We start from the raw sequence: 16,256 nt of genomic DNA, 5'->3' as shown, positions 1-16,256 counted from the left end.
TGCTTAGTGCCTCGGTGGAGCTGTGTGGTGGGTGCATCGGTGGAGCTGTGTGGTGGGTACATCGGTGGAGCTGTGTCGGTGGAGCTGGGTGGTGGGTGCATTGGTGGAGCTGTGTTGGTGGAGCTGTGTGGTGGTTGCATCAGTGGAGCTGTGTGGTGGGTGCATCGGTGGAGCTGTGTGGTGGGTGCATCGGCGGAGCTGTGTGATGGGTGCATCGGTGGAGCTGTGTGGTGGGTGCATCGGTGGAGCTGTGTGATGGGGCATCGGTGGAGCTGGGTGGTGGGTGCATCAGTGGAGCTGTGTTGGTGGAGCTGTGTGGTGGTTGCATCAGTGGAGCTGTGTGGTGGGTGCATCGGTGGAGCTGTGTGGTGGGTGCATCAGTGGAGCTGTGTGGTGGGTGCATTGGTGGAGCTGTGTCGGTCGAGCTGGGTGGTGGGTGCATCGGTGGAGCTGTGTTGGTGGAGCTGTGTGGTGGTTGCATCAGTGGAGCTGTGTGGTGGGTGCATTGGCGGAGCTGTGTGGTGGGTGCATCGGTGGAGATGTGTGGTGGGTGCTTCGGGGGGGCAGTGTGGTGGGTGCAACTGTGGAGCTGTGTGGTGGGTGCCTCAGTGGAGCTGTGTGGTGCGTGCATCGGTGGAGCTGTGTGGTGGGTGCCTCGGTGGGTGCATCGATGGAGCTGTGCGGTGGGTGCATCGATGGAGCTGTGTGGTGGGTGCATCAGTGGAGCTGTGTGGTGGGGGAAATTGTTGGAGCTGGGTGGTGGGTGCATCAGTGGAGCTGTGTGGTGGGTGCATCGGTGGAGCTGTGTGGTAGTTGCATCAGTGGAGCTGTGTTGTGGGTGCATCGGTGGAGCTGTGTGGTGGGTGCCTCGGTGGAGCTGTGTGGTGGGTGCATCGGTGGAGTTGTGTGGTGGGTGCATCGGTGGAGCTGTGTCAGTTGAGCTGTGTGGTGGGGGCATCGGTGGAGCTGGGTGTTGGCTGCATCGGTGGAGCTGTGTTGGTGGAGCTGTGTGGTGGTTGCATCAGTGGAGCTGTGTGGTGGGTGCATCGGTGGAGCTGTGTGGTGGGTGCATCGGTGGAGCTGTGTGGTGGGTGCATCGGTGGAGCTGTGTGTTTGGTGCATCGGTGGAGCTGTGTGGTGGGTGCATCGGTGGAGCTGTGTGGTGGGTGCATCGGTGGAGCTGTGTTGGTGGAGCTGTGTGGTGGTTGCATCAGTGGAGCTGTGTGGTGGGTGCATCGGTGGAGCTGTGTGGTGGGTGCCTCAGTGGAGCTGTTTGGTGGGTGCATCGATGGATCTGTGCGGTGGGTGCATCGATGGAGCTGTGTGTTGGGTGCATCGGTGGAGCTGTGTGGTGGGGGCATTGTTGGAGCTGGGTGGTGGGTGCATCGGTGGAGCTGTGTGGTGGGTGCATCGGTGGAGCTGTGTGGTGGTTGCATCGGTGGAGCTGTGTTGTGGGTGCATCGGTGGAGCTGTGTGGTGGGTGCATCGGTGGAGCTCTATGGTGAGTGCCTCGGTGGAGCTGTGTGGTGGTGCATCGGTGGAGTTGTGTGGTGGGTGCATTGTTGGAGCTGTGTTGGTTGATCTGTGTGGTGGTGGCATCGGTGGAGCTGGGTGTTGGGTGCATCGGTGGAGCTGTGTTGGTGGGCTGTGTGGTGGTTGCATCAGTGGAGCTGTGTGGTGGGTGCATCGGTTGAGCTGTGTGGTGGGTGCATCGGTGGAACTGTATGGTGGGCGCATCGGTGGAGCTGTGTGGTGGGTGCATCGGTGGAGCTGTGTGGTGGGTGCATCATTGGAGCTTTGTCGGTTGAGCTGTGTGGTGGGGGCATCGGTGGAGCTGTGTGGTGGTTGCATCGGTGGAGCTGTGTGGTGGGTGCATCGGTGGAGCTGTGTGGTGGGTGCATCAGTGGAGCTGTATGGTGGGTGCCTCGGTGGAGCTGTGTGGTGGGTGCATCAGTGGAGCGGTGTGGTGGGTGCATCAATAGAGCTGTGTTGGTGGAGCTGTGTGGTAGTTGCATCAGTGGAGCTGTGTGGTGGGTGCATCGGTTGAGCTGTGTAGTGGGTGCATCGGTGGAGCTGTGTGGTGGGTGCCTTGGTGGAGCTGTGTGGTGGGTGCATCCGAGGAGCTGTGTAGTGAGTGCATCGGCGGAGCTGTGTGGTGGGTGCATGGGTGGAGCTGTATGGTGGGTGCATCGGTGGAGTTGTGTGGTGGGTGCATCGGTGGAGCTGTGTGGTGGGTGCCTTGGTGGAGCTGTGTGGTGGGTGCATCGGCGGAGCTGTGTGGCGGGTGCATCAGCAGAGCTGTGTGGTAGGTGCATCGGTGGAGCTGTGTGGTGGGTGCATCGGCGGAGCTGTGTGGTGGGTGCTTCGGTGGAGCTGTGTGGTGGGTGCAACTGTGGAGCTGTGTGGTGGCTGCCTCGGTGGAGCTGTGTGGTGGGTGCCTCGGTGGAGCTGTGTGGTGGGTGGAGCTGTGTGGTGGGTGCATCGGTGGAGCTGTGTGGTGGGTGCATCGGTGGAGCTGTATGGTGGGTGTATCGGTGGAGCTGTGTGGTGGGTGCCTCGGTGGAGCTGTGTGGTTGGTGCATCGGTGGAGCTGTGTGGTGGGTGCATCGGTGGAGCTGTGTCAGTGGAGCTGTGTGGTGGGTGCATTGGTGGAGCTATGTTGGTGGAGCTGGGTGGTGGTTGCATCAGTGGAGCTGTGTGGTGGGTGCATCGGTGGAGCTGTGTGGTGGGTGCATCGGTGGAGCTGTGTGGTGGGTGCATCGGTGGAGCTGTGTGATGGGGCATCAGTGGAGCTGGGTGGTGGGTGCATCGGTGGAGCTGTGTGGTGGGTGCATCGGTGGAGCTGTGTGGTGGGTGCCTCGGTGGGTGCATCGATGGAGCTGTGCGGTGGGTGCATCGATGGAGCTGTGTGGTGGGTGCATCGGTGGAGCTGTGTGGTGGGGAAAATTGTTGGAGCTGGGTGGTGGGTGCATCGGTGGAGCTGTGTGGTGGGTGCATCGGTGGAGCTGTGTGGTGGTTGCATCCGTGGAGCTGTGTTGTGGGTGCATCGGTGGAGCTGTGTGGTGGGTGCATCGGTGGAGCTGTGTTGTGGGTGCATCGGTGGAGCTGTGTGGTGGGTGCATCGGTGGAGCTGTATGGTGGGTGCCTCGGTGGAGCTGTGTGGTGGGTGCATCGGTGGAGCTGTGTGGTGGGTGCATCGTGGAGCTGTGTGGTGGGTGCATCGGTGGAGCTGTGTGTTGGGTGCATCGGTGGAGCTGTGTGGTGGGTGCATCAGTGGAGCTGTGTGGTGGGTGCATTGGTGGAGCTGAGTGGTGGGTGCATTGGTGGAGCTGTGTGGTGGGTGCATCGGTGGAGCTGTGTGGTGGTTGCATCAGTGGAGCTGTGTGGTGGGTGCATCGGTGGAGCTGTGTGGTGGGGCATCGGTGGAGCTGGGTGGTGGGTGCATGGTTGGAGCTTGAACCTGTAAGAGTGGACTATAGGCAGTAAGCACAGGCCGTGGGACAAAGTGGCATGTGCGGGAATCAAGTAATCTAAGTATTCGACGGCGCCAGCAGTGGCCTTCCTAGAAAAACTTTTGTCTGTTACAATTATTAATAGTTTTTTATCTTATTTACAAATTGATCCCCGTGAGTTACATTATTGTCAGTCTATGTACTAAAAAAGAGTTCACGCTGACAGTTACAAGAAACAAAACACTAATCTTATTGGTGCAATGAAACACAAATGTGACTACAGGTCTGGGAATGGCAGGTGACAGGACATGACAGAGACAAGGAAGGGTTAATCTGTAGGGATTCAACAGCAGACCAAGCATTAGGCGCATTTCAAGATGTCATTTAAAACTCAGTGGGTCATTTCGTTCCAGGAAGAAATGCTGCAGTGTAAAGCTGCACGGTTTGTTCAAGACAGGAGTTCACGTGTTAATGGAGCTGGTCGGCGCAGCGCTTCCTGGATTAGCAGCTACGTGTGAATTTGAAGGCTTGGGCTGCCAAATGCTGGAAGGCCAATTAACGCGCTATACACACAACACAAAAGTGGCAGACTGTGGATCAGTAAAATACAAACTAGAAGCAGACAATTGCGATAATACAATGAGCTGAGCAGTCTAAGGCCAGTGAAGAAGCAGGTTCGGATGAGAGCCAAAATGAAGCACGTGGAATGCCAGACAAGAGTAAATATACATGCAAAATAACACGAGAAAGAGACATGACAAAGTGCTGTGGATGTGGCAGTATTACCCCGTAAGGAATAATAAAAGATGTTGACAAAGTGCTGTGGATGTGGCAGTATTACCCCGTAATGAATAATAAAAGATATTCAGCAACTGTAAAGCTCGACAAAGGGTTTGAAAGAAACGAGTCCTAAGTATACCTATACAAAATAAACAAGCATCAGAGAGCATAAAAGGAGACCTGAAAGGACGGCCGGCCGGCTGTGAATAATTAGGGGATGAGCGCACGCTGAGAAGCTGCCTTTGATGTGGTAATGCGAGGCAGGCAGGCAGGCGGCTGGTGGCATTGTGCACGCGCTTTTTAGGGCTTGCGCTTGCGCAATGACCTAAAAAGCACATGCACTGCAAGGAATCGCCAGTGGTGGTTAAACTCTGGATAAGCCACAATAGAGCTTCGCCAGCTATGCGCAGAAGCACATCAGCAGGCGAGCCCTAAAAACATCCTATTTAAGAAGGCTTTCTGTCCGCATTCAGAAGGTGAAACGTCATCATACTCGGGGCGCGCCTTGAAGCAGGGCCACGTAGGTCAGTGGAGGAATAAAGAACAAGACCGGTGAATATAGGTCAGGCACACAAAAGAGGTGAAGGACAGGAACAGAATTGGAGGACATGTTTGTAGCTCAGCGCTAGAAACCCTCAATGGCTTGAGGATAGAGCTGAGCGGAAAAAACGAACTACAAGACGGAAATGTAAAACTAAAAGATATTGCACAGGCAGGGCCAATGAAAACAAATATATTCCGTATTGTGGAGAGATGGATCAGGTGGGGATATATCTCAGTGGTAGAGCATGTGGTAGTGGTAGTGGCACACACAGTGTGTACACACAGTGGTAGTGGCACACACACCACCAGCCATCAGTGCACAATTTCTACAGGCACACACACCACCAGCCATCAGTGCACGCATCAATTGTTAACGCATCCACAATTAACTATTGTAGCAATCGCAGTATGGTGTACTTTACTTTTAAACATATTAATCTAAAGCGCAGCATGCCACCATTGCTTAAAAAATAAATACACATTTTTGTGGCCTTCAATTTAAGGGCTTTTATTGAAATTTGTGTTGCAATATTTAGCAATGCCAATAGCTCAAACTTAATTAATGCGAGAACTATTGCATTGCAAATTCTTGTTCAGTTAGCAAATCCTCTTTTCCTTCCCTTTGCCAGTGCAAAGGGAAGGAAAAGAGGATTGGGTGGGGGGGTGGCTCGTATATCCTTGGGCCCCTGGTTCTTTTCTACTTCTGATGGTGTGTGACCCTGCAGTGCCCCCTGCTGCCGAGAAGGGTGAAGTTACAGATGTGATGTCCTTCTAAGATGCTCCTTCTTCTGCCCCTCACCCCTGCCCCCAGGAGTCTCCCCCCCGCGCCAGCTGTGGGGCTCTGACACCCCGCATCATGCACTCGGCTGAGCACCCCTGTACCTGCGGTGGGGCATTGGTTCACTGGTGGGGGTGGGCCGGTCCTGTAGGGGGCTCCAGCACCGACCTCCTGCGCCCTCATCACCAGCCTCAGACCCCCATGGCTAGGACTCATCGCCCCTCCCCTGGAGGATTGGAAGGGGGGTGACATACCACCCTCACCACAATTATTTATTTATTTATGAGTTTTTATATAGCGCTGACTTTACCCAAAGGTGTCAGAGCACTTCACAATAGGAACAGTAATAATACATGAGGAGAAAATTACAAGTGAACAAATTACAAAAGCAAACGTTAAGTTACATGAGGCAAAAGTGAACAATTGTGAGCAAACAAAATACATGAGGTAGCAAACGGTGCATTATAGGAGGAAAAAGTGACATGTGCAGGTTACAAGAGAAAACAAAACACAATTAGAGGTATAATACTGCAATATATGGCAGACTCTCAAACCACAAGAACACACTGGGAAGGCACTTCCATAGTTATAATCACTCGCTTTCGCCATTATAGTGGCGACTAGGCGCTCCCAGGCGTTAAAAATAAAACAAAGTACATGTCACAGAAGGCAGTGTGCTCGCACACAAAACTGGAACATTAAGTCCGTGGCGCGCCTTGAAGCAAAGCTTCTAAGGCTCATCAGGAAAAGGAAACAGGCATGTAATACTTTACATTTTTCAAAGATCCAGGTGGGGATATAGCTCAGTGGTAGAGCATTTGACTGCAGATCAAGAGGTCCCTGGTTCAAATCCGGGTGTCCCCTTCACATTTTTTTTCAATCCTTTTTACAATATTTTGTGCAAAGCCTAAAAAGAAGTTCATTGCTGCGAAAAAGACCAACATTAACATAACACACGCTTTTTGGATCATGTTTCCTAGAAACGACCAAACGATTTAAACATTTAACTTTATACTGACAAGTTGACTAAAGCTAAGTCACTTTGTCTGAGAGATACACAAGCTGAAAGAGAGCGAAATGCAGAAGGTGAAAGAGAGAGAGCGCGAGACACAAAGGGAACGAAAGCGAGATCCCCAAGTGTTTGGAAGCATGTGATCACTCCCAGAAGGATGAAGAGATGAGTTGGCATTCTGTGAGTTGAAGCTGTGATGCTCAGTATAGCGAGCTCTCTCATACTATTCTTAAGTCCTAACACAAGCTTTTAAAAGTGGACGCCCCCTTTTACATCACCAAAGACAGAAGTTTCTGTTTAATGTAAGACTTCCCTATTCCAATGTTTGCAAAGTTTGTGAAAGGTGTAGGTTTGCTGATTAATAGACTACGAGAAATCTAATCTAATAAACAGAAATTTCGAAAGAGGCCCGCACTGGTTCTGAAAGTAAGCGGCGAGGCTCCCGGTCTACAGCAAGAGATTGTGAAATGTCCACCTTTCCCCTTTAAGACTGAGTTACATTCCCTGGATCTAGAACAGGTTGAAAGCATGGTGAAGAATGCTCTGTGTATTCGGATCAGTGACAGCCACGTGACAGTGGGAGGTGGGTACCACTATCCATGGGCAGAGTAAGGGCTTCCGCAGAGCACCACTAAGGTTTGGGAATATTTCCTTTGCGCCCCTTCACAACCTTTGGATTTTTTGTCGAACATTTATGTGACAAGTGTGCTGTAAAAGTCACAATATGGTGATATTTTTTTCTCAGTGTGAACCTTCCTCCCCAAGAACCTATTAGGTAGGTTCCCCAGCTAACATTGCTTCCAAGCTGGCCCGGTAGTAAACCTGAAAACAGAGAGCACTGCAATGGTGGCTCAATGGTGCACAATTCTTCTAATCAAATCTTTTTGAAATAAATAAAAAGAAATATTTGGGCAATTGCACAAATTTGTTCATATGTTGATTATTTAACAAATGTAGTTTTAAAAATTGAGCACTGCCTAATAGCAGCTCCTGTTATATATAGCACTTAGGAAAGATAGAAGGGAAAACCCTTGAAGAGAGGGGGAGGAGCAAGAGGGCCCCCACTTGATTTCGCCCAGGGCGCTAGCTGGCTCCGCCCCTACATGCATACACAGGCTGCATCGCGATCTTGTAAACATTGGGGCATATTATCAAGACCATTATCGACGCTTTAGCGTCCGTTTTTGGGTGAAAAGCGGTGAAAATTGTATCGCACTATCATCAAGGACACGCTAGCGTGTGATTCCTTGCCTCAGCGCCCATTTTCATAACGCCCAACCTTGCAACGCTAATTATATGCAAAGTGGGCGTACCTTACTAAAATAACCTGGAAAATGTCTCTAACACAACTATCTCCTACCATCAATCACGCCGCAAACCCACGTAGCGATATGAAAAGTAGCGCTAACCTTGCTTATCGCTGGTTTATTAATGCCTTACAATCTGACTTAGCCATTATATCCTATGGGAGGTGGATTGTATGGATGAGTTCACCCTGCCCTATCTACAAGGATTTTTTTTTCGCTGTGCTTTTATCGCTGTATTTCCAGCCATAATCGCACATTTTTCCACTATCGCTGGGTTTTTATTGCCTTGGAGTCAGACGTTGATGATAACGCGCTAACTCGGCAATATAAACCAGCGATAGACGGCGATATTCAAATTTGCGCTAAGTGCGAATTACGATATTTACCGCTACTTGTTGATAATATGCCCCGTTGTCTTCCATCACCTTGCTGTCTGTACCTGCTTCTCCCATCGAGCGGTTCTCTTCCCATCAGTGGACATTAAGAATTTTACCAGCCAGATCCTGGGGTGCCTCGTGAAACTCACTAGTGGGCGTGGTTCCCAGTGACGTACTGGCCGTAGCTGGCACCGGGCAATCACCCGGAGCGCCGCACGGGTGGGGGCCGGTTTTGGGTCTCTATGCTGCAAAAACGGGCCTGTAACAAAATCGGCTGAAAACCGGGTGGCAAAACGCTGGCGGATCCACTCCCCCCCCTCCCTGGGGGGGGGGGGAGTGGGCCCCAGAAGGCCCATAGGAATGAATGGGGAGTATTCCTTATTTGCGATTAGCAATTAGCTAATCACAAATAAGATAGCGATTGAAAGGGTGCCAGGGGTGTCCAAAGGACACCCCGTAGCACACCTTAAATGCCAATATGAACAGGTGATGCACACACACATGTCCAAAGAACATGTGTGTGTGTGCAACATGCAACTCAGAAAAATGCTTTTAAAAGCCTTTTTCTGAGTTATCGCTATTTATCACGAGGTTTGACCTCGCGGTAAATAGCGGCCCGAAATTGCGATTTCGCAATTTTTAAATGGATGATGAATTGCATTTAAGGAATCTCAAATAGAGATTCCTTAAATGTAATCCATCGCAAATTTGCGAAAACGCAATTACCGATTTTTGCATTTGGGATGATGAATCCCAAATGCAAAAATCTCACTCGCAAAGGGCCAGATTATCAGAATCTGGCCCTTTGCGAGCCGAATTCAGCTTCATGAATTAGGCTGCTTGTCCTTTCATTTAGGATAGGTGTTTACCCGTTCATACCCAGCCTTGCCTTGCACTCTCTTCTGCCTGCACCTGTCATGCTCTTAAACGTGCATATTAACGAACAGTAGCTGGGGGGGGGGGGGGGGGGCGGCTGCCAGTGTGCACAGCCCAGAGCAGGGTGTTTCTTGTGAGTGACTCACACTGTGCAGTGAGATGGAGCAGTCTCTGGACTCAGCAGCTCAACATCCTGTAGATCCTGTTTTCTTTCTCTGACTAATCTGGACTCGTGCAATTCTCTCCTATTGACTCTCCGCCCAATGAACAACAATGATGCGTATTCTTGCCAGAGGTGTGTGATCTTCGTCCATTGTATAAGCTACTGCATCTGTATGTTTAGCGTCTGGCTCCATAGCTCAGGGGTTAGAGCACTGGTCTTGTAAACCAGGGGTCGCGAGTTCAAATCTCGCTGGGGCCTCTCCAACCTTTTTGTAATAAAAAAAAATACCAATATCTTGGGGATGTCGATAGAAATATTCCTTTCAGACTTTGCCACTTAAGCTCAGTGCTGCAGCAATTGTTCACTTCGGAACTGGACTAAAGTTCCTCAAATAAAAAGAAAAGGTACATTTGTTATGTCCTTGGACGACCTTATGATGTGGTATTTTAATAAAAAGTGAATAGCTAGTTCGCCAGGAAGGGCCTACTGATCTCCCTGGCACTACATTCAAACCACGAGGAACAGCTGTCACCTGCAGGGCACCTTCGGCTCACGAGGTCATTGTGGCCCTCTAGGGCCTTTACATAAGTTACATTTCTTTATGTTGCCTGGACACAGTGACATTTTCAGGTCGAGCCTGGGCAGCGCATGCGCTGCTCTGCCAGGCATGCTGTATTGAGGCAGGGGCTTGATGCTCCGCCCAATCTCCGCCCATATTTTTCATTGGCTTGTGTCATTGCCCACTCACTGTAAACTGTGGCTGTTCATTTGGAAAAGGCAGTGGTCAACAGCGGACTCCAGTGGCCGCACCTCTTAGCTGTGTTCCCGTTATAAGTCTTAATCAAAATATTCACAATTGGATTTTTGTCCTTGTAGCTCACTCATTACAGTCTGTGACGAGTGAGCTACAAGGACAAAAATCCAACTATTCACCGAAACGCGCCGACACCTATGTTTGTTGAATTTGGGGAACACAGTACCACACGTTTGAAAAGAAATTGGTTTCTACAATGTATTGCTTTTATGGATTCCTAAAAATTAAAGCAATTTTATGACCAATGTTATGTCTTGTGTTACCTCTCCATTTTAACTTATGTACGAATGTGAGCTTTGTTGTACTTGCTTTTATATTGATCTCAATATGTTAAATTTTACTAACCAATTGATATGAGATAATATTGGGTATTAAATTTGGAGATATAAAAAAAAATGTTCACAATTGGTGTGCACTGACTGCTCCTGCACCTGCTGTTGTGAGGTGCACACTGCCAAGCAGATGATCAGGAATCAGGGAAAAAATGGAGCGGTGCACTACCCTGGTCCTCTGTTCCAAGTAACAACAAATAGTCAAGTTCCTTTGGTAAAAACATATAAATCATTTTTCAAATATTCCAAACTGCTACAAAGAGTCTCAGCCAATACTTTTCGGTCTTCAGGGTGAACTTCGTCAGGGCGTGTATCATTCCAAAGGTCAAGAATTCACTCAAATCCGTATGTTTGTAGTCTTCTTGCGGAAAAGGAACTATGTCGCTGAGGTAGCAGCAATGTATAAGATGGCGAATCCAATGAAAAAGAAGCGCCTCCTTGATAAGGGCCCCATGTGTGGAACTGGAGCCGTAAGATATCCTAGCTCCTTCTTCGTATCGCCTCTGGATGAAACCTGATGCTACCTCAGCGACATAGTTCCTTTTCCACAAAAAGACTACCAACATACGGATTTGAGTGAATTCTTGACCTTTGGAATGACACACGCCCTAACAAAGTTTACCCTGATGAACAAAACGTGTTTGCTGAGACTCTTTGTACCAGTTTGGAATATTTGAATAAAGGATTTATATCTTTTCTCCAAAGGAACTTGACTATTTGTTGTTACTTGGAACAGAGGACCAAAGTAGTGCAAGCTCCATTTTTCCCTGATTCCTGATCATGTGGCTGTTCATTTGTCATAAGGCTTAGTAGTCCATCCTTAGTAACACCTTGTCCCATTTTGTAACCTCTCACGGCGACACCGCCTGTTACGTGTGTTGTTACGCGGTAGGGTTTAATTACATCCTCCAAGCACTATTTTCTCAAATAGTTTTTTCCTGCCTGTTTTTGCTGGCAGGACACGCTCTCTCCTAAAAGTTTTTTGTTTTTTAATTATAGCGTGAATTTGCAATGTCAGAGGTCTCGCATTTGCAAGAGTTTAAACTATTGGCATTGTAAATGACAATGACTTTAATTTATGTGCACTGCTTGCAGATTTTCAAAGCACATAAATACAAGACCTATTGCATTGAAATGCTTGTTTATATATTCTAATGGTCGTTCACAGATATATATAAAATCTGGGGCCTGGGCCGAAATGTACAGTAGCCAAACATTTCAGTCTTTGAGCTGTGACCATCAACAACTACGATAATGGTGGACAACAAAACCAAGGGTACACAGGGCAAAGTACAGAGTGACAGTGGGATCACACATTTCTAAACACAGCAGCACAAGAACACAGGGCTCACAAGGGGAGTAGCTTCAAGGGGGTGTTTGGGGTCTGACAATCCCCCCCAAAAATATATTCTTGGCTTGTGAGTTGGGTCTCAGGACCCTCAGTCAGGTCTGTTCATGTCTGTGTCGGTTTTTCATTTCACCCCGATTTTACTGTGAGGTTTTAACTTGTTCTTTTTTTATGAATTAGGGATGTAAATATATTTAGGCCCTGTTTTACAAAAAGTTTGCATTGGATCGCATCACTTTTTTGATGCAGCCTCAATGCAAAATCCTTTTTGGTATTTACAAAGCCACACAATTGGATAATTTGCTTGGCTTTATAAGTAAAAGCAACAGAACACAGCACTTCGCTATGCCATGCCTTACTTTGCTCCAGAAGGCGTTCCATGGATGGCACATTATCATTCTTGTGTAGCCAACTAGGCATTTTATTGTAAGCCCATATTGACAGGAAGTTAAAGACATGGGATACTGCCAAAATGGTGCGCCCCCCTGCGGCTCGCGTAATGAGAAGAAATATCTGTATTTCTCCTTGTTACGTCCTCTTTGCATGTGTGCTGCACTCTGCAGCACACATAGAAAGAGGAAAACATCTCCAAGGATAGTTGCAGGGCGGTACCTGTAGGTAAGTGGCTCTATATATACCGGGCCAAAGTAAGGTACAGTGTGTATAGAGTCCAAGGGTCTCCAGAGGTTTGGCAGAGGTTAAAGTTAGATAGAACCTTACACTAAAAAGTGGCCACTTGGTCGAGCATTAAGGCAGTATCAGAGGACAGTGTAAAGCATGTGTTGTACACAGTCAGTCAGCAAATGAATTCACACACTCAAGAACTGAACTCTAGGCCAATTGTTTTGCATCAAAAGATATAGTTGTTTTATTTTAGAACCAACAAGGTATCAAACTACACTCTCTCAGGATGAGTTACTTTAGTTAAATACTTTTCAAATAGGCAACAGACTTGTTGAATGTAGTAGTTACAGTTTGTTGCAATAGGCAACACAATTTTGTAGTGTAGTTCCTATATTCCCAATAGGCTCTGTGCATTCGAATAATATATCCTATAGATTAGACGTAGGACTGAGATCAACTAGGTCTCTATCGAATATACTAAACTTAATAGTGAGTGCCAGCTAGCTCAGAGGTCACTAGAATCTTTCTCGAATACACAAGAAGGGATTAGTTTCACACACCTGACATTGCAATGCTCTTGAAGCATCTTGGGGTGCGAGGCAAGATGGCGCCCGTGTGAGAGGTCGCCAGCAGAGCCTGCCCCTGAGCCTGGGAAATGCCTAATGCCTAATGGAGCACTCTGAGTGTCACCTTTAGCCCTTATTCTTCAGTTTTCGACATTTACCCTCTGTCTTCAACTGCCGGACCGGCAGGCCTCAAGATTTTTCAAGACTCTCCAGATGATGACGATGACCACGGTCGGTGTTTGTGCTTGCCAGCGAGGGACCGTCATAAGGCAAGGCAAGCAAGGCTACCACTGTTGCAGCTCTTAGGTGTGTGGTGCTTTCAAACAGCGCTTTTTTTTCTTCGCTTTTTCCTTCGCTTTTGCACTTTCTGTGATCATAGCCGTGTGGATGGCTGATGCTACATGAACTGCGGCATAAACTAATTTTCGAAGCAGAGCAGAACTTAAGGCTTGCAGTGTATGTTAAAAAGGGAAAAAACGAAGACGCATTCATACGCGATCACACGGAGCGCAGTTAGATCTAGAACTGCAAATCCTAGCTATCGGCTTTCAGCTTTCAGCTTTCAGCTACCCTGCATTCCGGAGTTACTTCCTCAGTGCCGTATTGCTTGCTGTGTCGCTCGCTGGTTTACAACGGTGCCTGTGACTGCTACATAATGGCAGTGCACGATGGAAGTGTGGTGTGAGAGAAGGATTCGAGGATATTCTATTTGCTTTTTGCTTTACGCTATCCGCTATCCGCACTGATCTGCTCTCCCCGTATTTCTGATAGCGGTGCTTGTGCTTGTGCTTGTTTCTCGCTCTCACTTCTGTCACCTCCCTTGCCCCCACTCACCGCTCGCATCTGCTGCTGCTGCTTAACGGCTTCATTGCTTGCGCTTATCTGTCATCTGCAGACACGGCGGCAGGTCTTAAGAAGGCAGGCAAGAGACCGCGTCGTTGTCAAGGGAGACGACGCTGTTTAGCACGGAGCACACAGAGTGCCTGGGGGGCCGAGACTAATTAAAGGGGAAATTATAAGGGAATAAGGAGTGGAGAATATAGCTCTGCACACAGTATACAGCACAGCACAGCACAGCACGGCATAATACAAAAAGTGGGCAAATATTTGACAATACAAATGGAACAATAACGCACAAGTAAGAAAATAAAAAAATAAAAAAGGTTATCACCCAAAAAAAAAGTATAACAAAGGTACAATATATATATGACACAACAGCAACAGCAAAAGCATACCGGAAGCGAAAGGAGCAAAGGGAGGTGGACCACGGATGGGCTCTCTTGTGGCCGGCCATAATCTTCAGCAGATCTGTTCAGACTCACAATTGGGTAAAAATATAGATCTAGGCATTAAGGTTCTTCGGAGAAAGAGAGAGTTTGCTGGATTCTCAAGCTTATTCAAATCAACTACAAGGTTCAGAGGTGGAGGATTTGGGGCTAGAGGTAACCCAGTACTGCTCACAGTAAATATCACGGAAATTACTATACAGACTCTCAACACAATCATGGAGAAAGACATGGAGAAGATCAAAGAAAAAGATAAAAACAAAAATAAGGATAAAATCAGTGACAAAACCAGTGAACTCGATACTCAAGATCAAACTCAAACTCAAACTCTAAAACAGAATCAAACTGGGATGAAGAATGATAAAATAACCGATACAAAAGCAAAGGCCCAGACTCAAGGAGGAGAGGGTGAGGGTGATCAAGAAAAAGATCAAGAAAAAGAAGAAATACAAGAAAGTCAAGAAAGGGAAGAGAACTCAGAAAACAGAGGAAATACCAAAGAGAGTTATAACTCACAAGGATCTCAGAAGAAAAGAGAAATACAGAGACGACCCGAAACTAGGGGTTATAAAGCGATGGAAAATAATGACGAGGATAATGATGATGGCAAGACAAGAGCTATCAAGGGTGATGGAAAAGATAGAAACATTGAGAATGGACAGATCGAACAGTTTGAACAGAAACCGCACAAGGAAACCGAGAAATCAAAAAAGAAAGCCAAAGAGAAACAGAGATTAAAAGAAGCAGAAAAGGAAAAAGAATTGACAAGTAGAGAGAATTTTGATCTATTGGAGAAAAAGGCCAAAAGACTACAGACGATCAAAAATATAAAAGCTACGGCCAACAAAACCGGGCACTCAACAGGTTCCCAACCTAGAATTTCAAACATATTCAGCCCAGCAATTAAAGATAGACATCTGAATTGCCCTCTCAATGGAACTGCACCATACACAATGGACCAACAAGGATTACAAAATAAGACCATCACTGCGGCATCTGAGGTTCTAGTCTCAGTAGTCCCAGGAGAACATTTAGAACATGAAAATATGAGGGGAGAAAGCGGATCTGGCCCTAACATAGACTTAGACTCAAATACTAATCTATTGGTGAAAGACAGCACTTCAGAAGAAGTCTCGAATATAAACCATGTGACGGAGAGGTACGCTCCAGCAGAAGTATCCGATGGCTCTGAATCAGAGATCTATGAGACAGGAATATCAACCTCCAGCGAATCTAGTAAATCCAGTGAAGAGACTGATCTTGGCGACAATCACAGGCAGGAGGAACTGGACAAAAAAGCACCTTCACCGATAAATATTGGATCTAAGAATGTCCTAGTATATGATTATACACCAACAAAGAAAATGGGGAAAAAAAGAAGTAAACATAAAAGGCATCCAAATATAATCCACGATGAAACGACAGATCCTGGGAGCAATCCAGAACAAACAACAGGGAGAACCAAACTTTCACGCAAAAGTCCTCATCGTAAAACAAATGCTGAATCTGAAAAAAATAAGAATATCTTCGACAACCCTGACGATGATGAACAGCGGCAACATAGAGAACCTACACTTAGTGAAATCTTTGAATCAATCAAAAATTTTCATCAAGATGTAAAGGAAGATAGCCAAAGAAATCATGTCGCTATTCAAAAATTGGAAGGAGCTATCAATAAAGTTGGCAATACATGCAAGGAAATCTCTGATAGAATGTGCTCGGTAGAAGTTCGTGCAGAAAACCTGGAATCAGACGTTGCTAGACTACAACTCCAAGCAAAAGAGCACGAGGGAATAATTAAGGACTTGATGATGAAGGCTGAAGACCAAGAAAATAGAACAAGGAGGAATAATCTTCGATTTCTAGGGATTCCCGAGGGCTCCGAAGGGAGCGATCCTAGAAACTTCATGATCAATCTACTAAAAACTTCTTTCCCGGAACTCAACTCCTGGGAAATGGACAAAGAAATATGCCGAGCACATCGCTTTCCACTAACAC

The 16,256-nt window shown here is 47.5% G+C and overlaps 2 non-coding genes across 2 annotated transcripts; both read left to right on the top strand.

Annotated features, from left to right (window-relative positions):
- Positions 1 to 6,345: 6,345 nt before the first annotated feature.
- Positions 6,346 to 6,417, top strand: TRNAC-GCA (transfer RNA cysteine (anticodon GCA)). The gene has a single exon. It is a non-coding gene; the product is annotated as a tRNA-Cys (tRNA).
- Positions 6,418 to 9,473: 3,056 nt separating this feature from the next.
- Positions 9,474 to 9,546, top strand: TRNAT-UGU (transfer RNA threonine (anticodon UGU)). The gene has a single exon. It is a non-coding gene; the product is annotated as a tRNA-Thr (tRNA).
- The last annotated feature ends 6,710 nt before the right edge of the window (positions 9,547 to 16,256 follow it).

The sequence above is a fragment of the Lissotriton vulgaris genome, chromosome 1_1 (genome assembly GCF_964263255.1).
Source record: "Lissotriton vulgaris chromosome 1_1, aLisVul1.2, whole genome shotgun sequence".
Classification (NCBI taxonomy): domain Eukaryota; kingdom Metazoa; phylum Chordata; class Amphibia; order Caudata; family Salamandridae; genus Lissotriton; species Lissotriton vulgaris.
This window is presented reverse-complemented; position numbering and strand designations above follow the sequence as displayed.